This window comes from Puntigrus tetrazona, chromosome 21 (genome assembly GCF_018831695.1).
Source record: "Puntigrus tetrazona isolate hp1 chromosome 21, ASM1883169v1, whole genome shotgun sequence".
In the NCBI taxonomy this organism is placed as follows: domain Eukaryota; kingdom Metazoa; phylum Chordata; class Actinopteri; order Cypriniformes; family Cyprinidae; genus Puntigrus; species Puntigrus tetrazona.
The window spans coordinates 16,230,838-16,258,421 of record NC_056719.1 but is presented as its reverse complement, the minus strand read 5'-3'; the positions used below and the strand labels follow the sequence as shown (position 1 = coordinate 16,258,421).

Genomic DNA, 27,584 nt, shown 5'->3' with positions numbered 1-27,584 from the left:
GCGTTTGCATCAGATCCACTAGACAACTGTTATTTTCACATCTCGTTTTTATCTTGAACTTGAGGGGCAATCCCCTGTACATTTCGACCCTGCTCTAGAGTCAAATCTGCTCAACAGAAACAAGTTTTTGTGGCCATTTTTGTTTGATGGTAGGAACCCTTGAATGTCATTTTCTGTTGAAGCCGTCATCGAAATGGCAATGTGATAAAAGACGATCCTTTTCACACCAACGGGATTTTTTTTGTGCGCGAGTGTGAGATTCACCCAGAGGCATCATATGCTGCATCTTGCCATATTTGGCGTGTGTTCTCAGAGCAAGCTGCGCTTGTTATTTGGAAAAGCCCTGAACTCTTGGTAGACCTGCTCGTATATCATCTTTCGACATTAAGTGGTACATTCACATAGGAGTAGTAAATTTATTTAAGGATACTCTGGGTTGTTTATACTCAGCATTCGACTGGGAACTTCAGGGACTCCTCTAGTTTTCCTTCACAGCTGATCACATTTCAAAACCGTCAGCCAAGCTTTAAAAAAAAAAAAAAAACGCGAATCCGCATGACTAGAGCAACAACAGAATCTGAATTTTGTCAACATCTGATCTCTGCTGATTTCTTAGGTGCGCTTTATGGCCTGCGTAGACGGCCCCTTTGAAGGTCATGTGACAGCATTGTAAATGCAAAAACATGCCCCCCCGTATCTATTGGTATGTGACCTTTAGCATATGCCAGTGAGTCATTTGTATCAGTCTGTGCTTTTGAAATGAGTTGTGCGCTGGCGCGATAAGCACCGTTTCATTCCAGCGTGCATGGATGTGCTGATTACAGACGGCGTGCGTTTGGATGGACATGAAGTTACTTAAAACACGCCGTTCTGAATCATATTCTTCTTGAGAATATTGCAGTAGAGAGATGCAAAGACGATTAATGAGTGACGCGTTATAAATAAGCCGGGTCAGGTGCCAAAGAATACCCAAGACTTCTATAACCCATGTTTTAAAAAAATAACAAAAAAAAAACAGGTTCTTCCAGTTAAACCAAATGCGCATGTGAGTTTATGTTAAAGATTCAGGAGAAATCATTACTGGATTATTCTTAGTTATTTGTGCCAAAAGGAAGTTCTTATTTTTACTATCATGAAATCATATTTTCCCACCAGGGTTACAACTGCCATATACCACTATATATAGTATATGTGGCCTCTAACATTTACAGTACAAGTCAACAAATACGAGTTTTTCAGTGGTTGGTTGTTAATCATAAAACTTAAAATGTGGTTATAACCTGTTGATATAAAGTATCAACAGTTTTTATGACAATTAGCCCTGTGTTGTTTTAGCCGTGTCACACCAAGACTGGACTTAACATGTGCTTAATGCAGCGAACTAAATAAATAACTGATTATGCTGTATTACAGTGGTATTACAGTTGGTTTTGGCTGTAACTTATTAAAGTTACTTAAAGTAGTTATGTAAGAATCCTTTTTTCTTATTAAAAACAAACAAGCAAACCCAGCCCCATTGACAAAAAGTTAATTTAAGGCATTACTTTCTGTAAAAAAAAATGGAATGCAATATTTTAATGCATTTTTGATTACAATATTTCAATTTTCAAACTTCCGCATAAAATAGCCGGAAACATTGTGAACTAGCAAGTATTTTCACATTACACTGTCATGCAGTGCTTGTGCTTTTTTGCACTGGTGGTGATGAAATGGGAACATGTAAATAATATTTAGATGGAAAAAATAAATCTTTAAAAAAAAAAAAAAAAATTACATACTAAACAGTAACATATTTGAAATAATGTGCAAACATACACCATATACACACAGCTCTGTATATAATAATAACTACCGTAATAAATTCAATTATTTAATTTGATTTATGCCGCATGATGTTTGCTTTAATGTATTTGTTCAGCCATAAATTCTAAAACAGATGAATTTGCTGTCCAAACATGTCAGTGTTTGAGGAATGAGGCTGAAATAACACGCTTAGGCTGACCGTGTAAAATTAGAGCATCACATTACAGCCAAAAGGACCAGGAAAGCATGTTATTCTGAAGTAGAACAGAATCCTGTACTTACATAAACATATTTGGTTTCTGACTGAAGACGTTCCTGAAACCATGGACGAGGTCTGGATGATCTGGAGGTCTTCCGTTTCCAGACGGGTCACAGCATGATTGATCTCTCAGTGATGCAGGTTAGCAAAGGTCACGATAAACCAAGCTTATGGTCTGCATCTGGGATAAAAGTTGCACTTGAACACGTTGCAAAGACTAAACCTATTGTGTTCTGCGTCTCAAGAAAACTCTCCAAACCCTCAGGTGGCAGCAGTGTGTAATCAGCGTTCAAAAAGCGAGATCTGCAGACATACCATTTCGAATATGAATCATAACCAAACAGTTGTTGGTCGTCGCTTTCTTCATTCCAGACTGTCATGTCATTATGAAAATATTTATAAAAAAAAACCCAAGTTAAATCTGAATAAAATGAAAACTAAAAGATAACATGAGCCAATATTTTAACAATATTTTATTCACAATAGAACCTAGATAACATAACAAACGTTTAAACTGTGAAATTTAAAAATTCTATGCACATAATATTTCAAATTTGATGCCTGCTACTGGGCATTTTTACCATTTTGTAGCATCTCCTGCTCTTTTCAAAACCGTGTGAAGATGTCTGAGCACAAAAGCTCTGAGTTTCTGGAGTTTTAGTGTTGGAATTTGGTCCCATTCTCACCTGATATAGGTTTCTAGCTGCTAAAGAGTTTGTGGTCAACTTTAACATATTTTTCATTTATCGAATTTGGACTTTCTGGAATTCTGGACCATGTTCACATATGGCTTACTTTTTTGCATGACAGAGCTTTAGTTGATATCTGCAGATGGCACGGTGGATTGTGTTCACCGACAGTGGTTTCTGGAAGTATTCCTGGGCCCATTTAGTAACGTAAATGACACAATCTTGAGTGATGCAGTGGGCATCCAACAAAAGTCTTCAGCCTTGTTCCTTACGTACAGAAATTTGTCTGAATCTTTTGGTGATGTTAAACACTGTAGATTATTTCCAAAGCCTTTGCAATTTAACATTCAAGAACCTTGTTTTTAAAGTATTCCACTCATTCACAGATTGGAGAGCCTCTGCCCATCTTCATGTCTGACTCTGCCTCTCTAAGGCATCCCTTTTATAGCTAATCGTGTTACAGACCTGACGTCAATTAACTTAATTAGTTGCTAGATGGTCTCCCAGCTGAATCGTTTCACAATTTATGCTTTTTTAACCCTTTGTTGCCCCCCATGCCAACTTTTTTGACACCTGTAGGAAGCTTTAAATTCGAGATGAGCTCATTTTCCTACCTTTTACTCAGCTAGGAACTGCCTCTTTTCTCAGATTTCTCAAGTTATTTTTTTAATGGTTTTTCTATTGTATAGACAGCAAGTGTATTATGAAAACCAGTGGTGAGTTCCCCTTTAACGCCCCTCATCCGTGTTTCTGACTGTAACGTTAAGCGGTGCCACGTCGGGTTACTGGAAGTACCGGATGTGTTCCCGCTTGACCTCTGAGTCAGCGCTGGACAAAAAGGTCTACATCTCTCAAATAAAGGCACCCTGGCGTATCCTCGAGCCGCTGTGAAGGCAGACAACAGCTGCTGGGAATCTCGCCGTATCTCCCGAGCCTCCTCCTTCCTCTTTAAAGAAAGTCGGAGTCTGGAAAAGGCGGATGAGAAAGATTTGTTTCCACAAGTCGTGAAGCTGTCGGAAAGAGGCTGCTGGGCCAGCGACTTAAAGCCGAGTGAGTCATAAGACCTGGGTCATGAAAGTGCAGGGGAGCGGAGAAAATAAAAAAAAGAGGAATTAAGGGCACAGAGAAAACAGGGCAGGACTCGGTGCTTAGTGGATAATGACGCGCGAGTGACGAATTGCGAGTGGATTTGAAAGCTTAGAGGAGGAAACAAAGAGAGGGAAGAGCTGCGTTTGGCGTTTCTTGACAGCTGAAAAGGGAATTTCAAAGGATCGGGTGATGTCAAGCCCTAGTTAAGTGTTTGAAATGAAAATATACATTCAAACAGGTTTCGCTGTTAGTTAAACAAACAGGACGTCCCGAGCAAAGTTGACATGTTAGGACATCCTGCATGAGGGGGCCGGGGGGCGTTTACCAGCATTGTATTGTAATACGTTTTTCCAAGAAGCTCAATTTGTATTAATATGATACTACAGGAGGAATGGACTGCTTGTTTGATCCCAATCCCTTCTTAAACACAGCCAGTGCCATGAAGCTGGTTTAACCAGGTAGTTTTAGCTGTCAGCAAAGTTATACATCTCTGATGCAGTAAAGCTACTCCTTTTGCTCTAAATTAGCTGTTTACAACAAAAGGGCTTTCAAATGTAATGCTTTAGGCCTTTATTAGTCCATGTATGCTCAAACAATTAGTTTAAGTTCATTTCAATCAGATATTATGTAAGATAAATAATCTTTAGGCTCAATGCGCAAATCTGTCTATGTTTGAAGAGTTTATTAGAGAACAGATAATAATAATTCTTAAAAATCATGTTGTTGTTTTTTTTATGTTATCATGTTTTTATTGTGTTGGTTAGCCATATTTAGTTCATTTTTACTCAATTAGCTGATTGAGATTAACTGGAATGCATAGTTAAAAAACGAAAATTGCTAAACATGTTGATCAGTTTTATTCTTAATTATCTGCTTTTGTTCTTAAAACGTTGGGTAATGTTATATTAAATGTAAGCCTTGTTCACAAACGCTGTGGTATAAACAAAAATATATTCTGTTGGTTATGTCCATGTTCCATGAAGATATTTTGCAAATTTCCTGCCATAAATATATTTAAAAAATTATTTTTTGGTTAATAATATGCATTGCTTTGAACTTAATTTGGGCAACCTTAAAGCTGATTTTGTCAATATTTAAATTTTTGCACATTTAGATTACAGATTTTAAAATAGCTGTATTTCAGCCTAGTCCTAACAAACCATATATCAGTGGAATAATGGATCAATCTCATTTCAAAACCATGATACTTATGTCTGATTTGGATATATTATCTGACTATATTACTGCAGGAGAATATACTCACTTTATAATCTCTAATAACTTTACATGAAGCCTAAATGTAGCAGTTGTAAAAGCTTTTTTGGAGGCAAAAAAGATCGATATTTTCAGATTTTTCACATGTTCTAATTATTCTGGTCATCACTGTACAACTGTTAGCTCACCTCCATTAAATATAATTAACAGATACAACTTTTGATTTTAATTATGCTTTTGTAAATGTTAACTAAGATTAATAAATGCTTTGTTACCTACTATAGTTAACTAAACAAATTAGTCCTTATTTTAAATTGTTGCAATTATAATTGACGTAATACATAATTTATGATAAATTAGCAGCATAAGCCAGGCGTTTTCATGCTTTGCGAACTGCTTTAATTTGGGGCAAGACCTCTAAAGGATAAAATGGATTTATTAGCATTTGCTGTCTCCTGCTTCTGACAACACATCTTATCATAATTGCTACTGAAGAGCAAGTTGTCTCCAGGACTAAGTGAAAAGACGGAAAAATGAGAGTTGCTGTGTTTACACTCTTCAGAAAGTCATAGTTGACCATGACTGAGATAAGAGGAAACATTTTACCATGTAAAAAAAATATATATACGTAAAATAAAAAGTCACATGCTTGTCTTTGTAGAACAGTCTCCTAAAATGTAGCATGTAAGAATAATCCTGGTTCGGTGAGTGAGGCACAAACAACATTGAAGTAATTTAACAGAGCTCGGATACAAATACATGCACAATGCAAATGTAAATAAGTGTCTGTTTTGTATTACTGGGGCACAGCTAAATACAAATGCTCACTGATCATACCACAAGGGTCTTATGAAAAATGACATGACAAATTGGAAACTGTATTTGAACAGTTCATCGCTGTGCTTTCTGGAAACATCTGTGCATTACTCACCTTCCTGAAAATGGAAACGAAACAAAGCAGGAAAGCCAAAGAAAACCCTCTGCTTTTGAAACTCAGTTACTCATTGAAGAAATCCCAACAAGAAGGAAAATATGATAGACGGGAACATTTTATTTTAGCAACAGGGCTGAGACACCCACTTATAACATGAGCTAATGGGATGACCTGATTCTTTTTTGTATTTCTACTGTATATAGTGCTTTCGAGCTGCTAATCTCACTCTAAACCCAATCCTAACACTATTCCTAAAAGTATACACGATATAAAGACAAATGCTAACAAATTATGGTGATTAGACCTATCTGTTTAGACTTAAAATGTCAAAAAGCAGCGCCAAATTAGACCGAATAAATTTTTTTTTAAAAGTAATGGTTAAACAATTACATAAATGTTATTCATTTGAAGACTTTGGAATGTAATCTTGTTTAGCATTAAGCAATTATTTTATCATTTTTAATTTTTCTCTGCCAAAATACGTTGCAATAGTTGGGTGCAAATAATTGTGGCCGATGTGAACTAGAGAAAGCAATCATTTCACAATGAGATTTTAATGAGAATGAGAATTCAAAGTATTTTCTGAGCAATAGATCAAAGGATAAATAATGCAGATTGATTTCCACAGCCACCGTAGCTCAGATTTACCAAGGGTTTCAATATTAGTGGAGGGCAGAAGCAAATGAATTCACACGTGATGATTTATGATTTACGTGAAGGTGATCACATGTCAAAAATGCATGTTTTAGATGCATCTTTTTGTCTATGTAAACCTAAGTAAATGTACATGTGGTACAGCCACAATACATACAAATGCTCTTAGGATCTTGTTAAAAAAAATCCCATTTGTCCCCATGAGGAGGTCAGTCTCTTACTGTGCGTGTCTCAGACTCATGTTGATAGACGGCCTCCCAAAGCATAATTGTGTGCCACGTTCTGAATTATAAATTACGTGATAGATCATAATGGAGAAAGAGTGGAAACAAAATGGTACATTGTGTGCGTCATTTCTGCCCACTGCATCTGCCTCGCTCATTTTCCTCTCATTCCCAAACACACAATACTTCACGTTGTTGATGTACTAGGAGTATTTTACCAAAAACTATGAAGGAATTACATTTTGGCAAGAAAGACATTAAATGAAATGAATGATGATGATTAAATGAAATTAAAATTAAATTACATTTATTGTAATTACATTTAACGTACTATGATATTCCTGGAAATGTATTTTTTGTATGATCTAGTGTGACACTTAATTCAGTAAAACTAAATCATTTCATAATGAAAATACTAGATTTATATATATATATATATATATATATATATATATATATATATATATATATATATTTATATATATATATTTATATATACTGTATATATAATATTTATTTATTTTATAATGCTATATATTAATTAATTAATTTTTGTTTTTGAGATGGACAAAACTGAAAGATATTCATCACAAGTAAATGATCTGTGTCAGTACAAAAGTCATTAACTCAAAACAGTAAAATTAATACAAAAACTATCATTAAAAGTTAAAATCACAGAAAACCTATGTTCAAAGTATCATAAATAAATAAATACACAATATTCCCAAACCTGTGACAGCATTTCAGTTCAATTCTATATTATTTTGGAAAGTTTTGACCTTTTTAGATGTTGTATTTGTTATGAAGGAAAAGCAACCATTAGACTGCACAGTAAGAACACTTCTCAAGGAGTAAAGTTTTATTTTGGTTAATTCTCTTAAATAGTACATCCTTGATTATGTATCTCTGTTTACAGCACGGGTGAGCAATATGAAGCTTTCCTGCCCGACATATCTTTCCTGGTAAACAGAGTACAGCAATTTCTCTTCTGGCCTCCTTACTGTCATGCCACCCAGCCCTATATACAACAAAAAAAAGTGTTCCATTTGAAAAAAAGCGTCTTTATTCGAATGGGTTTCATATGGAAAACATCCTTTAATCAGTCACATCCAGATGACCCTAAGTCACTTTGACATTCATTTCGAAGCCATTGCCTCACCCCGCCACATCCAAGCCAACTCAGAAGGGGGTGCATTCATGCTTCAGTGATGAAGTTTCCATCATGAGAGGGAGGGAGGGACCACAGAGCTTTCTTTGTTGCTCAGATCTGCGTATGGCTGTGTGCATGTAGGTGTAAGAAGAGAGGGGGCAGAGGAAAACCACTGCGTTTGTTCGTCCATTTGCTCTAAAGATGCTCAATATCCCTTTAGTTTTACCATTTCACTGGACCAATTTACTGTTTGAGATTTTCATGACAAGCAAGCACATTGTTGATTGGTATCAGTCAGGAACGCTATCTGTTATAGATAAACAAATACACACTCATGTATGTATATGGCTTCACTCAACTCGCCGCTTTTGTCTTTTAGATCTGGAAAGGTTTGGTCTCCAACTGGAATAGAAGAAATCAAGACAAGTCCATACACCGGCACACTGGAGTCTGAGTCAAAGGTATAAAGGCTGCTTGCATAAATCGAGCAATTGTATGCTTTAAAAACCTCGTAGCTTCAGTTACGTTTAATTCAAGGCATTTAGGAGATGCTTCTTTGCAGTGAATGACAGAGTTCTTTCAGCTTCACATGTGAGCATGTTGTGTTCAACAGATGAGCAGCAGCTGTCTTGAGCATTTGTAGGAATATAAACGACTTCACAATGCTGAATTAAACCTTAAAAAACAAAAATAGTTTTTTTGTTTTGCCTTCTGATGTGTTTTGTTTGGTAGGCCTGTTTCGTCTGCGGGAAAAAAACATTTTTCAAAAATGTACTTTTTGTTACAATTCATTTTCTCGCAGTTTTGAGCTTATATGCCACAGTTCTATAGAAGCCTGTTTCTACCACTGAATAAAAAATGTAAAGGTAAAAAAAATTGTGAGATAAAATGTTAAAATGTCACTCTTGCAATAAATATGCATGTTGGGTATATAACCCTTGTTCCCTGATGGAGGGAAAGGAGGTGTTATGTCATGATGACAGACTGGGGTCTTGAGCTCCTCCCGAACATACAGGTATAAAAGGCAAGAGGTGCAACCACTCATCAGGTTTTGCTGAGGAGCCGAGAACTTGTTCCAGCACTCAGCAATGGTTCAAGGTTGTGGCAAAGGGACTTAACATCTTAGTTCCCTCCAACAGGGAACAAGGGATACATACGTAACCGAGACGTTCCCTATCTGTCAGTCACTACTAGCAAAGTCTCTTTAAGACAAGTCATGTCACTCTGCGGCCATTTTTGAAATGCCTCTTGGGCATCTCTTTGTATTGGGAAACATCAATTTCTCCCAAACTGTTCACTAAGCTTACGATTAAATTTCATATTTGAAATCACCAATGAAATCTGACAACAATTCTGCAATAATTGTAGTTCAAACAACATGAGCCCAGTCACAACCTAAAGCACTGAAAATGCTGACAGTCAACTGCATATCAGACAAATGCTATGCAAGGTCATGCACTTTTCCAATGCCCCAGAGCAAATTTGCTGACTTTGGCACAGGTGAGTAAATTTTTTCGAAAAGAGGGAATTTCGACCTTCAGCGGAGACTACTTCAGATATCTCGTATTTGTTAAACAGCTTGGCAGTGACGATAGGGAAGCGAACCTTCCAAGGAGGTCACACCCTATGTCAGGAGGTAACATGTGAAGATACTAATATGGACTGACCCAACCTGGGGCAGTGCAACATATGAACTAGTCTCAGAAGCAGGTCCTACCCAACAGGGAGGAACGACTGACAGCAGAGACAACAGAGTAGTATATCAAAGGGAGACACAGACTAAGCCGAAGGGAAACCTTACTGTGGAGATACACATATGGGATCACTGGGGAAGAAAGTGGCTCAAGGCAAAGATTGTAGTACCCCACAAAGGTGTGCCGGTTCGCCCAGATTGAGAATGGTATGCCAGTAGACCCTACCTCTACTTGGAAACAGCTCTCCCTTTCCACTGACCTCCGTGATAAACAAATGCTGCTCAGAGCTTCCCTCCTTTAGGGGCAGTACTTGCAGGTTTACCACCTGATCGCAAAAAGGCTTGGTGGGAACCTTGGGCACGTATCCAGGAGACAAACGGCTTCTGGCACCTCCAGGGAGAAAGGAACTGGGGTGGAACGTGGCCATGATCCACAGTCCACACCCAGACACCAATCATTCAACCGTGAGGGCTTGGGGCTGGCACGTGTGGACACTTCCAGCCCAATACTCACAGTTGCCATCAGTTCTGGCTCCAATTAGGCAGTGGCCGCGCACCTGAGAGGGGCCGACCTGCTAAATATTCATCCTCATAGATGAAAACCCGTCCTTCAATGATGTAATTGACATCTGATCTTCCTGCTGCATGCCGAGTGAAACTAGGAAACTAGTAGCCCAGACGGTTCACTGGGGAGCTGCACAGGACAGTCAGTGCAGGCTGGATTCATGGAGACGGCTCTCACCTTAATGTGCCAAGAGGTGGTCCTTTGCACAGGAACCAGGATGGGTGGCAGCAGAAGGCTCACCTGCACTCCCCCTGAGGAGAGAGAGGTGTGATTAGAGGTTCGCTAACGACCACACCCAAGAGGACACAGCGGGAATGGCATCTTTAAAAAGATACAAGCCGACTAGAAATTGCTCTTTTGTGAAACACCCAGAAGAATCGCTGATCAAACAGGGACGTTGCTGATTGTGCCATAATGCCAGACAAACAGCTTCTGCTTCCAGCTTCTTCTTTTTTTCTAAAGTGTGAGCGTTCCCAATGAACGCAATCATGCAGAACACTCAGCTCCAAAGCAAATACCTGATGAGTGGTTGCACTTGATACCATTTATACCCGTATGTTCGGGAGGAGCTCAGGTATACAAATGCCACTTGCCAAATTTTATTGGCATTTTTCTCCTAATCAGAGTGAATCCAGGCTCCAAACGTGACCCCAGGCTATTGTCATAACTTGTAGTGACTGACAGATAGGGAACAGAAAATTCACACTACAAAGGATTTTACATTGTACAAAAGGGATTACATAGACAGTCAATGAATGGTATTTACATTTTTAGCCACTCACTTCCATAGTATTTTTTCATACTACAGAAGTCAATGGCTACCAGCAACTGTTTTGTTACCAGCATTCTTTGAAATATCTTCTTTTGTGTTCAACACAACTCATATAAGTTTGGAATGGCATGAGTTTCGTTTTTGGTTCAATACTGCTTTAAATTTATCCAACCTAAAATGCATTTTTAACATGATGCTACAGCTTTCTTTCTATTCAGTCATGTCATGAAAAATAGGGTATGTCAGATATTTTGTGGTAAATGTGACAGATGGCCTGAAATGGGTTTTGGCCCTGATGTAGGAATTGGTTGGGCATTGCACAAATCTTCAGTAAAATCACATTCACATTTGGTGGCTGTATGTCATAACGTCTATAAAGTGTGTTTCAGTGATTTCCAGAGCAGATGTGTGCCTCATGCTGAGATGTAAGTCATTGCGGCTTTGCCATGGCCACTGGAAAGTATGAATGTTGAAAGTCTATAAGAATAGCGATAGAACAAGTCACGTCATTTCCAATGGAAGTAGACGCAGCCAAGCATGTGGTAGAGCCAAAGAATTTTTCAGAGGCTGTATTTTAACCCAGACTGTGTAGGTCAGAGCATAACTGAGGTATTGTTTCATTGCTCGGAATTCTTGTTACCTCAGAGTTGTAAAATGAGACAAAATTTCTTTTATGAATGGAACAAAATTGCCCAGTGCCCGTGATCCTTCAGGCTTTTAAGGCCCTCTTTTATAGTCCATTTTTATGGGTCAAAATCAATTTTCCTATTATGCCAAAAATCATTAGGGTATTATGTGAAGATCATGTTCCATGAAGATATTTTGTAAACTTCCTACAAATCAAAACATAATTATTGATTAGTAATATGTATTGCATATAACTTGGTTTGGACAACTTTAAAGGCGATTTTCTCAGTATTTACATTTTTTTGCACCCTCAGATTCCAGATTCTCAAATAGCTATATCTCAGCCAAATACTGCTAGATTCTGACAAACCATAAATCAACGGAAAGATTATTTATTCCGCTTGTAAAGATCTCAATTTCAAGTTTAAATAAAGTCTCTTATGATCATCAAGAATGCATTTATGTTTGTAAAATGTTATTACAGTTTGATCATTTTCATACTGTATATTAATTTGGTGCTCAAATGTTGATGTTTTTTTATTATCAGTAATGGAAACCGTTTTTGATACTTTAAAGGATAATTTAGGAATACGTTTCAAATCTTTTGACATTATAATGTCAGTATATGCCAGTTTCGGTTAATTTACTGCATTCTTGAATAAAAGTATTAATTTCTTTTTTTAATCTTACTCCAAATCTTTAATTGGTAATGTATTATGGTATCCACATATTAATAATAAGAACCATCATTTACTACCAATGATACCTGATAGGTGTCAATAATATTACAGTTATGAATATTTTCAACATTAATCACACTTTTTTTAATCACAGAAATAAATGATGTAGTGTATGTACATACACACACACACACACACACACATATATATATATATATATATATATATATATATATATATATATATATATATATAATATACACACCCACAATATGCATTTTGTGTACTGTAACCTATTATTTACATTTAAAAAAATTTTTTTATGTATCTTTAGTTGTTTGCTCTGTGTTATGCGTTGGTGAGGTGGTGAGGTTATGTTATGCTGGGAGTGTGTTTTTTTTTTTGATCTGTCAACAGAAGCCATATGGTTTCAATCAGGTCCTCCCTTGAACTTCTATATCTCTCTTGCGGCGCTCAAGTCGATATCAACCTCCATAAATCAGGGTCACTTCCCCACCGCAAGCCTTAATTAATAAAAGTGGGCTTGTGGTTCGTTTAGATTTATTCAGCTCATCACTAGCAGTTTGTGGCAGTAGCAGGGTGCTTTAGATGATCCTGAATGTTCTGACTCCGTGGGCAGTCACCCGGAACCAAAGGGCATGCTGGGATAGCATTGTAAAACAGGTCAGTGAAACCTGATGATGGTCGGGATTTATGAGCAGACGCAAAAACTCCTCGTAAATAATTCCCTGGTCTTTCTGCTGGGTCTTCACTGACGATTATAAAGAAACTAGCTTTACCCTGCAAAGTCTACTTTAGCGAAGTCATTTCTGTCTATTTGAAACCATGTCGTGTTTCTTTCAAAAAGAAAAACAAGAAAAATTTCATTTGGCATTTTTTTTATAATGCAATGCCACTTATTTCTAAGCTCAATATTTTCTGTAATTATGTCGTAGTTGCATAAATGCATTACCACAAATCCTGCTGACGGTTTAGTAACAAGTAGTTTAAGTAACAAAGTACGTCTGAAGCATTTATTAATCTCAACATGTTTTAATACATTATTAAAATCAAAAGTTGCACGTTAACTTTAAAAATTAACACGAGCAATAAATATTATACATTATATTATACATAATTCTCTCTGTAAGGCTCTGATGGATTAACTTATTTGCATTGCATATCTATATATCTATCTATCTATACATGCATATATTCTTATTTCTCTATTTTTAATTTGTAAACCTTTTTCATGAGCCGTTATCTCTGTTTTTAAACCAGTCGTCTGAAAAGGTTGTCATGTAATATTTCCTCCGACCCGGTGATAAACGCAGGCTCCTCTGCAGTCGCCGCACCGCAGAAAAGGTTAAATAAATCAATTTAATGAGACAAAAGCCTTATCCAGATTTATTAAATAACAAAAATGTAAGCTTATATATCGGAAATTTATGGTTAAAAAGGTACAGAGGTACAAATGAATGGTTTTCAGTGTTACTACAAAACTGGCACTTTTATAAGCTACACACCAGATGTGCAGACTAGTAAATCTGCCGTTTTTATTGCAGTTACACCCTTTTGTGGCAGACATGTGAAGTAAAGGAGCATGCATCAACACAGAGGTCCTTAACGGCTGGCTTTTAGGGACAAGATGATTTCTGCCAAACATTTTCTCTATAGAAACGCCTCTGGATGCCGCTTCCTCAGCAGGGCCGTAAACATTATCTATAGCAGGACTAGCAGTCTGTTTGTTGGTCTTGTTCAATTTATGTTCCCAGAGGTCTTCAGCCTCCGTTTCCTTCCCAGTAAAAGTCAGAACAGATCTGCATCGGTTTAAGTCGTAATTGTTTTGGATAGCCGTCATATTTCTTTTCACTTCAGTGTGAATCAGTTAGCGGCTGTATCATACTGTAAAGCAAACATTATCAAATTATAAAACACCAAATGTAGAAATATGACGTTAAATGATCTGCTGTTCGGGCCAATCTTGCCCGTTTCAAGAGCGCAGTCTGTACGTTTGTGACATCGAATCTAATTCAAACTGCTTTGTGAAATTTTTTATCCATGCTTTTCCAAGATTGTCAAAGATTCCATATACATGCTAAAATATACTTTCTTCCAATATATATATATTTTTTAGTTTACAATTATAAATATATTTTTAATACCATTTACAAATATATTATACCCTATTACCAAAATATATTTCCATAAGTATTTCCATATTTGTTAAAGTATACTTGTATTTTATTGCCCATGAAATACATTTAGAAATTTGGTACGTGGTTGAAAACCTTCTATTTCGCTTATTTATTTACTTGATATTTACTAAAGAAATATTTTTAATGTGATATGAATTCCATAATAAAATGGTTTGGATGCAGCTTTATCATATTTCAAGTTGATCTGAGGATATCTAGCGTTCCACGAGTGTCAGGATCTTACCTCATCCTCGTGTTACTCATATCTACCGCAGATATATTTCCAAGCCCAGTTGTTAATGGTCTTCTATGATAAAAGTGTACTATGACTCCTCAATAAGAGCAAGACACAAACATTTATTAAGAAGAACATGCAAAACAACTCATCCTGAACTTCTGGATCTGACGTTAACTTAAAGTGCAAGTGTATTATCCCTGAGTCTGATCTTTACATTGTTTTGTGGACCTGCCGTGAATTATTGCACAGAAGCTGGATTGGGATGTTGGAGATAAACCGCACTTCACGTACAGTACTCTGTAGTATATAGTGAGGCTATTTACAAAGATACAGCGGCAAAGAATTCTGTTTTTCACATTATAAGTGGCTCTCAAGGGAACGGATAGCATGATAAAACACACACGAACCTATTAAAGCATTCATTCGTGCAGAAATAGTCTCGGTCACTGTTTTAAGTGAGCAGCTGAGCACAGCTGGCTCCCGTCCACTCAAAATGAGAAATGCAATTTTCATACTGACTTGTTGCCCTTGGAACATTTCGTGCCGTAATACAGAGGGATGTGAGATCTTTTCATCGTCAACAGAAAACAGAGCCTCTTCCTGAAAGAGATGAAAATGCGGTTTGCAGACGAATCTTTCCGCCCCCCGCTGCGGAGCTGAAAGACCCAGCGCTTCTTAGGCTCCCGTGAACGTTTATTGAGCCAAAAATGAGAATTCGGTCATTATTTATTCACCTTCATGTCGATCCAAACCCAGATACTGTTATTTTTTTGTAAAACGCAGCAAGATAAGCCATGCATTATGAAATTGATTCTCATATTTTTTTATTCTCACCGAGGCTGCATTTATTTGACCAAAAATAGAGTAAAACGGTACTATTGTAAATATTGTTAAAAAAAATTATATATGCAATTATATGCTGGATTTATTTGGAATATATATATATATATATATATATATATATATATATATATATATATATATATATATATGCAAAAGTCTGTATGTTTGCAAAATGTAGATAAAACTGGCTACCATTCCTTCAGAATTTCTTAATATTTGTTTGATCTTGACATAGATTAACCAGCCTGGTATTGCTGGCATGCAGAGTTTTGAATCTGACAGAGTTTCTTCTTTTCTCAGAATTAGTCTTCAAATATGCTACTTCAGACGAACTGTTTACCACGTCTGCAAACAATTACACAGTTATAATTAAATCATTGCTGATGTCATAAATGTCTGCTATGGTTTGTACTTAAGCGTTGAGTTGACCAGAGGTCATTTGTGTGCATCGGTCAATATTTACATATTTGTAAGTAAGCTGTTTATTGGGAGCATGTCAGATCTGTAAACTTGTCAATGGCTGTTTTACTGTTCCAGTCCCGGATCGAGCTGCACTCGTACACAGTTCGGTAGGGATGTTACGAGTCACTCAACTCACTGAAATACGATTCAAATGCTAGATTCCCCGTAGGATTTTTATCATGATTTGTTTAACCAAAATGTAAGACAAATTCTGAATGAAAAAGTGTCAAAATATTGCACATTTTTCTGTGAAACTTCCAAGCTTGGATTTATTTTTATTTTCTTTTTTTGTTTAAAAATGAGAAATTATGCCACATAAAAGCTCACAGGCTGAAATTCACTCTTTGCGAGCGAATTCAATCATTTGCAGGAAAAAAAAATACCATCTGAACTCTTCTGAAGAAAGCCAGTACTCTCATATAAACTCTCACACCCAGCAGTATCGCGATTCGTTTAAAGTGCCTTTATTATGAGTTATGAAAAGTTCATATTTTGGTTTTGGGAGTCCCCTACAACAGTTTGACCTGCATGCAAAAAAACACTTTAATTGTCTTATATCATGCATTTGTTTTTACCCTATTTGCTCAATGACTCCAAAACGATTCGTTCAACGATTCATTTTTCTGCAGTGATTGGTCGATTTAATTTCCATTCATAATAAAAGCAGCATTTGTCGTTTGTGCCATGTTCATTTCAAGTGGGCAGGCAATATGCTAATGTTTGATTTTGAGGACTCGTTTAAAAAAACGACTCATTTGAACGATTCAGAGCCAGCTCTCTCTTTTGCAACACAGTAGCTTTATACACGGCGCACTTTCAGATTCAAAACTACACCGGATGTTTTAAATCACTGTGTTACACACTGCATTAAAGCTCATTTCCATCATCAAATCCATAATAGATCACCTTAACATCTCAACTGATTTGAATTGTAACTTTCAACCAGCTCTGGGTGCTTTATTGCATTTCTACAGTACAAAAGATTTAGTAAAACAGTGGATCACTTTCTTTGGTATTTTAACAATTTTTCACAGACCTTTCGACCAATCAGCAGCGGGTATAGCCCCACTCCAAGAGTCCGTCCCCCAAGAGTCCCATCACAGGCGCCGTGCCCTACAATAACGGCAGCTCCAGACCTACGTACAACAATCCAGCAGGCCTGTATGCGCACAATAACGGGAACGGGGCTCTACCGAAGCAGATGGCAGGCCTCAGCCTGGGCTCCCCTCACAGGTGAGCCTTTTCACACACGCACAGGAATAAAGTATTTCCTTTGGAACAACGATTAGACGAAGCACGCAGGGTGAACCAGGTCAGATCTGATTTCGCATTAACTGTACATCTCTAACTTCTAACCAGCACAAACCACACCGCTCTCGCAACGGCCAGAAACTGTTATTTATGATCCTCACAAGGCTGTGATTTATCAAGGAAGCGATTCCGAGCATCTTTCCCATGTTGGAAATCTCCTGTCTTCGCTCAGAGCACTACACAACAATAAACACTTCAGACTGATAGATATTACAGCTATTGTTATGAAAAAGCCAGTTCGTGTTAGAACTGGATAGTGAGTGAAGAGGCTTTAGGGAACATCTGCTGCACTGATATTTGCGAAACACCCTCGAGTTTTCAGAAACGCTGGAGTATCTGTACGTTAGATGAGGGTGATAGAGAATCCCGCTGTTTACTTTGAAGATGACAAATACATCGTTTATGAATTCTTGCCGTACTTAAGGTAGAAGTTGTCATAACACTGATCACTCTCATGGAAAGTCTTGGAAACTACTTGGGAAAAAACCTCAGCACCTTCAGAGGTCTTAGTGCGTACTCATTCTTTATTATTAGGGTAATTCTTGTTAAACTTGTTAAAATGATAATGAGTTCTAGAAACATGCTCTGCTCAAGATCAAGCACTTGAAGCGTTTCTATTGCATCAGTTCATTAAGACGAACTAAAATGTATCAGATCTGCTGATAATGGATTAATTCATCATTTATTGTTGTGCTGTTATTATAAAGCATGTAATTTCTTGGAGTAACATCAGTGAAGTTACTTTTTCAAATGATTAGTCATCATTAATCACATTCAAAATACGTTTTTGTTTACATAATATATGTATGTGTACTTGTGCACTGTTTTAATATTTAAAAAGTAATATTTCAAAAGCTCTAACAACTGGAACTGGATACCAGAAATATTTCCCCATGCCAAAAATAACTCCTAACATCCAAAAGTTTTAAAGTCACTTCTATTTTCACAAAATGATGATATTGTGCTAAATATGATTTCCAACTTTAACAATTGCGAGTTCAATACAGTGTGCAACATTTTTTAGATAATGTGTTGAGAATTTTTAAACCAATTACACTGACCTCCATTCCTTCAGCTTTTATAAATAGCTTGATGCACCGAGAAAGTGTTTAGCTCATATGGCAATAGCAGATGTTTCTGGAAGAGAAAGAGATCTGGATGTGTTTTTCTCTCAGCCCCGAACTGCCAGTAAATTCATCAGGCAACCGCAACGGTTTCGACACACAGTCAGACGTCTACAGGATGCTTCAGGACTACGAGGAACCTGTGTCAGCTCCCAAACAATCTGGCTCCTTCAAATACCTGCAGGGAATCCTGGAAGCTGAGGATGGGGGTCAGTTTTACCCTTTGACTTCTCTCTCAAAGTGTATGTTGAAATTGTCATTTACCGGCAATATTATGTAAGTTGTACTTTTGACGTGAATTAATATTTGCACTTTCTAATACTAGAATTTTAAGGTTTTTGCAACTTATTAGGATCATAGTAAACTGAAAACATTTAAATCCAAACATCACTCCAAAGTATAGGCCATTTGTGGGTGAAATCTCAGATTTCACTTTCATAGTAAAAGTGAAAATGTTGTCTTGCATGACGCACAGTTGTAACATTTGTGTCCAGATTTACTAGCACTTTGCACCAGCACATGACTTCTTTGGGCTTCAAAATTTAATAAAGCCGTTAGTCTTGTTGCACACGCATTTGTAGGAGTTTCCATTTGAGACACAGCATTTATGAAGAGGACAGGAATTAAGTGCAATCTTATTAGTAGTAGTCAGTCTACTGGTAAGCTTTGTCTTTACCATTTTTTGCCTTTGTTGTTAATAGTAGATCACATGCACCTGATTGTCATTGGATATGCTTGTTTGTGCTGGTCTTGGTAGATTGCTCAAATTAACACAGATGCAACTAGGTCATTTCAAAATAATGGCTAATGCATTGTCAGTAAATCAGCCGCAGAACTTTCCACTCCCTTCTGTGTTATAATGTGATTGCTGTCTCATGCTAATTTATTCTGTTTAGTAAATATGGCTCTTAATGTTTAATATACATGTGGACCAGGACTTTGGAACGCTGAGATTGAACAAAGGCTGGTTTTGAGTCACTGGTATTTTAAAAAGCTACAGTTTACAGTGAGGTTACTCTTTTTAAAAAGTTTAGTAACAAAAATAGCTACATTGCCTCTGCCTAAGGAAAATGTCTTTTGAAATATATAACAATCCAGTAACAAGTTTTGTTTTACTGATACATAACTTACCGATACATAATTGACGCCATGTTGCCGACAAATAAAACGGTTGCCATGCCAACTTGCTACTGTAAACAAAAGCTTGCAATGCCTCCGCCTTCGGGCTTTTCTGATTGGCCCACATTTTTGAAATTGACACTGATGTGCAGCACTGTGTATAAAAGTTAAACTTAATATATTGCAAAAGGTATGAAACTGGAGCGCAGCAGTCACACATGTCAGTCTACCGAGTTTAGATAGAAAAGTAGCGCATTGTTCTGTGTGAACGGCCCCTACAGATACTGTATTTACACAATAATTAATGAAATTAGCGAAATGCAACTCTATGCAGTGAATTTACACGAACTTTTCACATCAGTATGTGTCAAAGGAAAAATAACATGCAGCGTTTGGTAACACTTTATTTTAAGATGTCATAATACAAAATAATTACCTAATTAGGTACTTATTAGTAAATAAAATGTACTTATTGTGTAACTAAATTATGGAACAGCCTGTACTTACAGTTTTTTATGTATCATTAATTATGTAGATGTAACAGGCAGCTACTGTTACACATATGTAACATACAGAGTCTGTTACACAGCTACTTATACTTAAGTACAATATTGATACACTTTTAAGTAGCTTATGCCTGTGTAATATTCTGTAATTGTAATGTAATTAGAAAGGTATTACATGTATTTAAGCAAATATGTTACAGTCTTTCGGTTACATAAGATGCTGTAACAGACTGGGTCTGTAACAAATGTGTAACAGTAGCAGCCTATTAAATAAATAATTACAAACTGTTCCAAAACGTAGTTACATGGTAAGTACATTTTGTTTTATGTATGTACAACTGCTCTATTGCTCTACAATTACTCTATTTTAAGGTGCTGATAATACAAAGTGTTACCCAGTGTTTTATCACAGCACTTGCTATTTGCTTGTTAAACTATTTTATAATTGTCATGCTATTTAAAAATATATACTGAATTTTTGGTGTCAGTTCACTCCGTAGTCATTTGCAGGCTAAAAAGCCCCCAAAATTTTGTTCTTATGTCACATAATACCAGAAATATGTTTTGTCTAAGGCTGATCCCGTAGAGAGGCTCTAGACTCCGCTATACTTAAACTTTGCGTTCTCTCGCACACTGAATTAAAGCCCGATGGAGCCACAGGGCTCAGAGATCAAGTGTTTAAGTGTGTAATTAGTGGTATTCGTTGACAGGTTCGGAGCTGTAACCTGTCCCAGCAGCCACTGGGAATAACACAGAGTTAATGATCTCGCTTTGGCACAGAAACAGTCAGATGACGGAGGCGGGCACCATTCTAACATTTATCCGTCAGATTTTTCTCGGATGTTTCCTCGTCCAGCAGCAGGGTGGTTTTCTCCACTGAGCTCATGGCCCTGGTTTTAGGCTCAGCTTGAAACAGAGAAGATAGGAGGAGGCCTTGGCAGCTGTGCTCCATTCCCGGCCATATGGCTCGAGCCCAGCCATGCCCTTAAGCTAACACACACCCGCGATTTTCAGCTACGTCTGCATGGAGAATAGCATCTGAGCTGGGACTGAAGTGTGAAGGACATTCATTTCCGGCCTTCTCTTGTTCCAGGGACAGCTGCTGGGCGCACATTTTGAGTTATTTCTCACTTTTAAAAGCAACAGTTCACACAGAAATGAGAACCGTTCAAGAATATTATGCAACGAGCAAATCTTTACGTGAATTAATAGAATTAACGGCATAATTGGGGATAGTATTGGTAAAAGTCATTTTAAAAGTAATGCCTTATTGTTTAATCCCTACAAAAAGTAAATGAGGAAACAAAATTTAGTTTGAGTGTTTGAATTATCATGTGAATTTTAAATTCAAACATTTGTGACTTCTTTAAAGGGGTCCTTTCATGCTTTTTCACTTTTTCAGCCTTCGTTCGCGATGTTGCTGTTTGAGAATAAAGATCTGCAAAGTTACAAAGTCCACTCAAAACAGAAAACATTAAACCAGGGTCACCAGGCGAGGTCCTGAAGGGCGGTGTCCTGCAGAGTTTAGCTCAACCCTAATTAAACACACCTGAACCAGCTAGTCAAGGTCTTACTAGGTTAACAGGCAGGTGTGTTGAAGCAAGTTGCAGCTAAACTCTGCAGGACGCCGGCCCTCCAGGATCAAGTTGGGTGAGCCAAGAACTACAACAAACGGCTTGTTCCATTCTCACATCCTTTCTTAGTAGAAACTTACTGTACTGAGATTTGAGAATATGAGTTTCTGTGCACTTGACTTTGAGTTTATTTCCCTTGCAGGGGTCTCACCCGTGGACAGACATGGGGTCAGAGGCTTGCGTTCCCTGTCAAATCCCCCGTGCCAAAGCTGGGCAGCCCCATTACAGCTCCTCTGGCGCCCATCCCCGGCTTACAGAAGCTGCCTCAGTGCACACGCTGTGCAAACGGCATTGTGTAAGTGTGATGTTCTGTTTCTTATCTGTTCGTTTGGAGGAAAACTCAACTTTTTTCAAAAGTAGGCTCATTTTCCAACTCCCCTAGAGTTAAACAGTTGAGTTTTACCGTTTTTGAACCCATTCTGGCGATAGCACGTTTAGCTGTAGCTTGGCATAGATCATTGAATCTGATTAGATCACTAACAAAAATGATCAACGAGTTTTGATAGTTTTGATAATTAAAGTTAAAGACTCTTCTGCAGTTAAATCTCATACTAACACCGACGGAAAGTAAAAAGTTGCGGATATGGTTATGGGAACTATACTCTCATTCTGGCGTAATGGTCTGATCAGATTCAATGATCTATTCTAAGCTACAGCTAAAAGTGCTACCGCTAGAACTAGAGATCAGCTAAATGGATTAAAAAATTCAACTGTTTAACTCTAGGGGAAAGGTCAATTCAGTCTATATGAGCCTAAATAAAGCTAAAGTTTTGCCTCTTTGTTATCTCTGTTTGAAAATCTGGAATTGCGCGGATGATTTTAAGGTTTTGAGATGAATGTGTAGCTGTTGGTCTTGGAATTTATGAGCCTAATAAGAATTTTCACCGTATATTGTCATCTGAAGTAACAAGTCTGCCATGTTTGTTCTGACCAACTGAGGAAAAAAACATTACAGTAAATCACGCTACCAATGGTGATTAAATCTAACAATCGTTCAGCTCATATCACATCAAACCCTGCAAATGATTATTATTGTTATACTTTTTCAAATTATTCATGTTAACAACATCAGCATTGCACGACTGTGAGTATAGTGTGTATTAGCGTTAAGATTTTCGTTTATGTACACTTTAATCTCTAATTGTCATACTATTTAAAGTTCGTATTAAGCCCAAAAAGCAAACTATGCTTCCTTCGTACTGGTTGTCTTTAAAATACAAATCTTGCCTAATCCCAGGCTGTCTGTAATCAGCTGTAAACTGGAATGGAATGTAATTTAATTGTGTTTCATATAATCCTTTCTGGATTACAGTCCGCCATCGGAAGTATTTTTGGACATTTAATCATTCCAGCTGCTGTGAGAATAGGCCATAATTAAACAATGTGCTTCCTGCAGGATCCTCACATGCTATAGCCTAGTGCCTGGGACAACTTCTTTGTGACTTAACGACGAACACGCTCAAATTTCCCGCAATAACCTACCGGTGTCACTCAAATTAGAAAACATTATTATAAGTTTACCGTTACGAATGGGATAAAGTAAGGCAATAGCATAGTTATGTACTTGTACTTGTTTTTAACCCCAACAAATTACAGACACCAGCTTTATATAAATAGCAACATATCTTCATAACTTGCCGACATTAAAAGACTTAACAATAGTGGCACGTTCATTGAGTATGTAATTGTTAATGAAGCCGGACCTGTTGCAGCATGTGTTCCTCCACAGCACAGGTGATCCAGATATTACTGTAAGTCGCTCTACCGCTGTTGGCACTTTCCCACAGTTTCCACTAAACATGAGTAAACGGTGAGGTCATATGATAAGGAAGTTCCACAGAAGAGCGAAACAAAGTGTCCATTGTAAGTGCTCTTGAAGGATGGTATAGCCTCCAAATATGGATATGATCATCGAGATTAATAAAAGGAAGTGGATTCCCAGTTGACAGAAACAAAAACATACGTGTCCAGTTTTGAAAACGTTTACGAAACATGTCAGCGAACGCTAAGAGAACATTACATTTAATTATTTCCAACGTTACCTTTGAATGTTCTCTAAACATTTTATTATAAAACAGATAGTTCTGGTCCTTGATTCTGATTGGCTGAGCTGTGCTCGGCTGTTGTAAAATACTCTACAAACGTACACTTTTGTTGTCCGCGTGTTGCGTTGTTGTCTGCAACCACTACCGTTTCTAAGGGACTATATTGTTTAGCGGAGGAATAATGTTTTTATTAATATCATTACACTTTATCTGTTTTATTTTGTGAAGCCTTACTATGTACGTGGAATAACCGTTTTATAAAAGCAGTAAGCCCCGGTTTACAGTGAATGTAGAAGAGCTAACGTTTCAGAAACATTCAATAAATGACGTATAAATATTTTTGTGCTGATGTTTTTATAACATTACTAAAGGCCATGTTTTGTTGGTAGCATGCAGGAGAACCTTATACTTTGACAGTTAGCTGGGTCAGTGATATGGATTCAATCAGCCGCCAGGTTCACATAACAGACATTTGTCCAGAACAGTAGCTTTCTGTTTCTGTTTTATGTCTGGGTTTGCGTCAGATTAGCCAGGAATTTCTCGTTTACTCCGTTACGGCTGGCTATAATCCTGCTCTTAAAATTGTTGTTGATGTATATTTTAAAACAAAATCACAGTATAAATAAAGACAGCTTTGAACAAGCTTAAACTAAGTCAACTAAAATCATTGAAAAATATGGAAATAATAATAATAATAATAATGAACACTCTACTTTTATATGGTAGCTAGTGCTGTGAAAAAATTGTGATTTATTGCATCCAAAAAAATTTATTTACATAATATATGCATACTGTGTATGTTTATTATGTATATATTTCCAAAGTATTTGTGTATATTTATATGTTTACATTATTAGATTTTATATTATATAAAAATACATTTAAAATATAAACATAAAATTTGTGTTTGTATTTATATATACCTAATAAATATACACAGTACACACTCATATTATTCAAATAAAACACTTTTTGAATGCGATTAATTTTTGCACTTTGTATGAATGTTTTTGGGGAAAAAATATCTTTGATTATCAAAATTGATGGTTTAAACCAAAACAATTATAATTTCAGAAAAAAATTTTAGCAGTAACAATCGCAAAAAGCATAATTAATTTTTGTTAGTTTTTTAGTCTTCAATACTACTTGAATGGATGCAGGGTATTTATTAGGTCACTATAGCAATCAAATCGAACAGCGTTGACTTTTTGTATTAGTTTATTTCTTAAAAAGAACCTTTTTACATTGAAAATGTATTTAAAAAAGTCGATATATACATGGATACTACAAATTGTGTTGCAGTTGGAATGAGACATTTATAAAGTATAAACACTTGAAAGTGTTCGTACGATTTGTTCTTAAAATCCCAGAGCATTCAAATATAACAAGTGACCTTTAAGGCCTGTCTCATCACAGGGGAACCATCGTGAAGGCCAGAGACAAGCTCTATCATCCCGACTGCTTCATGTGTGACGACTGTGGGCTGAATCTGAAGCAGAGAGGATACTTCTTCATCGATGAGAATCTGTATTGCGAGACGCACGCCAAGGCCCGTGTGCAGCCTCCCGAGGGCTACGACGTGGTGGCCGTGTATCCCAACTCCAAAGTGGAACTGGTCTAAACGCGCGCACACACACACGGGTTTTCCTTGAGGATTCGCGAGAATAACTTTAACCTGGACTGTAGTTTGTTAACCTGCGGTAGTGAAATCGAGAAAGAGCTTACTCATAGGTTAGACAGCCTTACTAACATTCGTGCAGAGAGTGTTGCTTAAAGAGGACAGTTTGAAACGCAAGATAACCGAATACACGAAACAACATGTTCCAGAAGAACATCTGTTCACCTAAATTCCAGTGGCACACCAGCCATTTATTTTTCTGAAAGCCGTGGTGAACTGAGGTGCTCGAAAAGACCACGAGGAATGTCTCGAGCCATGTGGAAAATGGAAACGGTGTTCTTTTTCTTCAGAAAGTTCGGGACGGTGTGTTTATTCTTTGGCTAAGAAGCCGAGATGCGTGTGTGTGTGTGTGTGTGTGTGTGTGTGTGGTTTTTCACTGATCTAGCTTCCATCACCAAATCCAACTTTATCTTTGCCGTAAACTGAAGAAAATAAGACTACGTCAAAACTGCATTTGATCGGCTCCGAGCTAATATCTGCTATGCGTACGTTGTATATGAACGTGATTTGACACCTAATGAAAATTTTCTGTCAATTTCTGGCGCAAATATGCATCGCATTGTCAAGAATTAATGCCTACGGGCGGTTTTCTCGTTCACTCCGGCTGTCGCTTTGGTGAAGCAAATATTGCTAAATCAAGGCCACACATAACATCAACTTTTATCTATTTAACATGTTTTCTGTAAAGTTAGCTACCTGAAAACCTTTGTTTCTAGATAACTCTATCACACCTCCTCGAGTACCGATGTTCGTTACCTCCAGAGTAACGCAAAAACACATCATGTCCAAATATGTTGACCCAGCTTTTCCGACTGCGTTTGCATATTTGCGTACAGAATGTGATTTAAACTAGATTCATTTTAATAGTAGAATAGATGACTTAACGTAAAATGAAACCGGAACAGTAAAGTAGACATGCTTCTATTTTTTTTTTTTCCTTTGCTTTAAGTGATGAGTCTTTTGTAAATTCTGTACAAAATGAGAAATGTTTGTTTTTCTAGTTTCTTATGAATGATATATATGTGTGGGTTTTAAAAACGTGTAACGCATTGCTCTGCTTTGACCCTGTGTAAATAATTTGAATGCTAACGGATCGTTTTTCGACTCAAAACAGAAAACGGTTACTTCGTTTTTAATGTAACAATGTGTCTCTCCAACCCCTTCTGGCTTTCGAACAACACGAAAGAATTATTAAAAAAATTGTCTGTATGACTTGTGTGCTGCAGTGCGAGTTCTCTGAAGCCATTGATAAAACTGTGTGCAGAAAAGACCATTATTGCGTTGCTGGTCAGTTTGACTTGATTAATCACGCTGGTTTAACTATTTTTTTTCTTCTTGAATTCGTCAATGAATGTGCATGCAAATTAATCAGAAGCCCATTGGTATAGTCAAGACATTATAAATAAAATCTGCTCATTTGCCAAGTACAAATAATATTAGATACAATTAGATTTTTGTGTCTATTCAGCTAATTTAAAAACAAATAAATGAGTAAACATGGTGTCAAATTGACCCCTACCACGATAAAAAAAACTAAATACAAACTAAATGGATATTAAAACATATTTTGTATTTTTTAGTCTCTGACGAGCTACAGTAGATGTTTTTACAGTAGTAGTCAATTTTTGCTAAATTGCATGGAAACCAGTGGGTTGACGCCAACACAAATATAGTACCCAGATTATTTATGAAACCGATTAAGGAGCCATTCACAGCCAACAAATGAGTTTTTACATCTTAAAAACGCTCACGAATGTTTTTTTAAAAAAAAGCGCAGTACAGAATGCCTAAACAGTTGCCATGCCAACTTGCTACTGTAAACAAAAGCTAGCAACCCTTGCCCCGCCTCCAGGGCCTTCTCATTGGTCCTCTGTTTTGTTTTTGTTTTTCTTAAAGCCGCAGCGCTCGTGTGCGAGTCATACATGACCATCTAGCACGTTTACGTAGAAAACAGAAACATATAGAGAAATCGAAAAATAGCGCATTCGTTGGAAATGCTTCTTATGCCGTAGCTCTCAAACATCTTCCACATTTCCTTGATTTAAAAATCAAGTGTGTTTAAATTCTGCAGG

At 37.1% G+C, this 27,584-nt stretch overlaps 1 pseudogene; it reads left to right on the top strand.

The window, feature by feature from the left end:
* The first annotated feature begins 3,549 nt into the window (after positions 1-3,549).
* Positions 3,550-26,396, top strand: LOC122326032 (annotated as a pseudogene).
* The last annotated feature ends 1,188 nt before the right edge of the window (positions 26,397-27,584 follow it).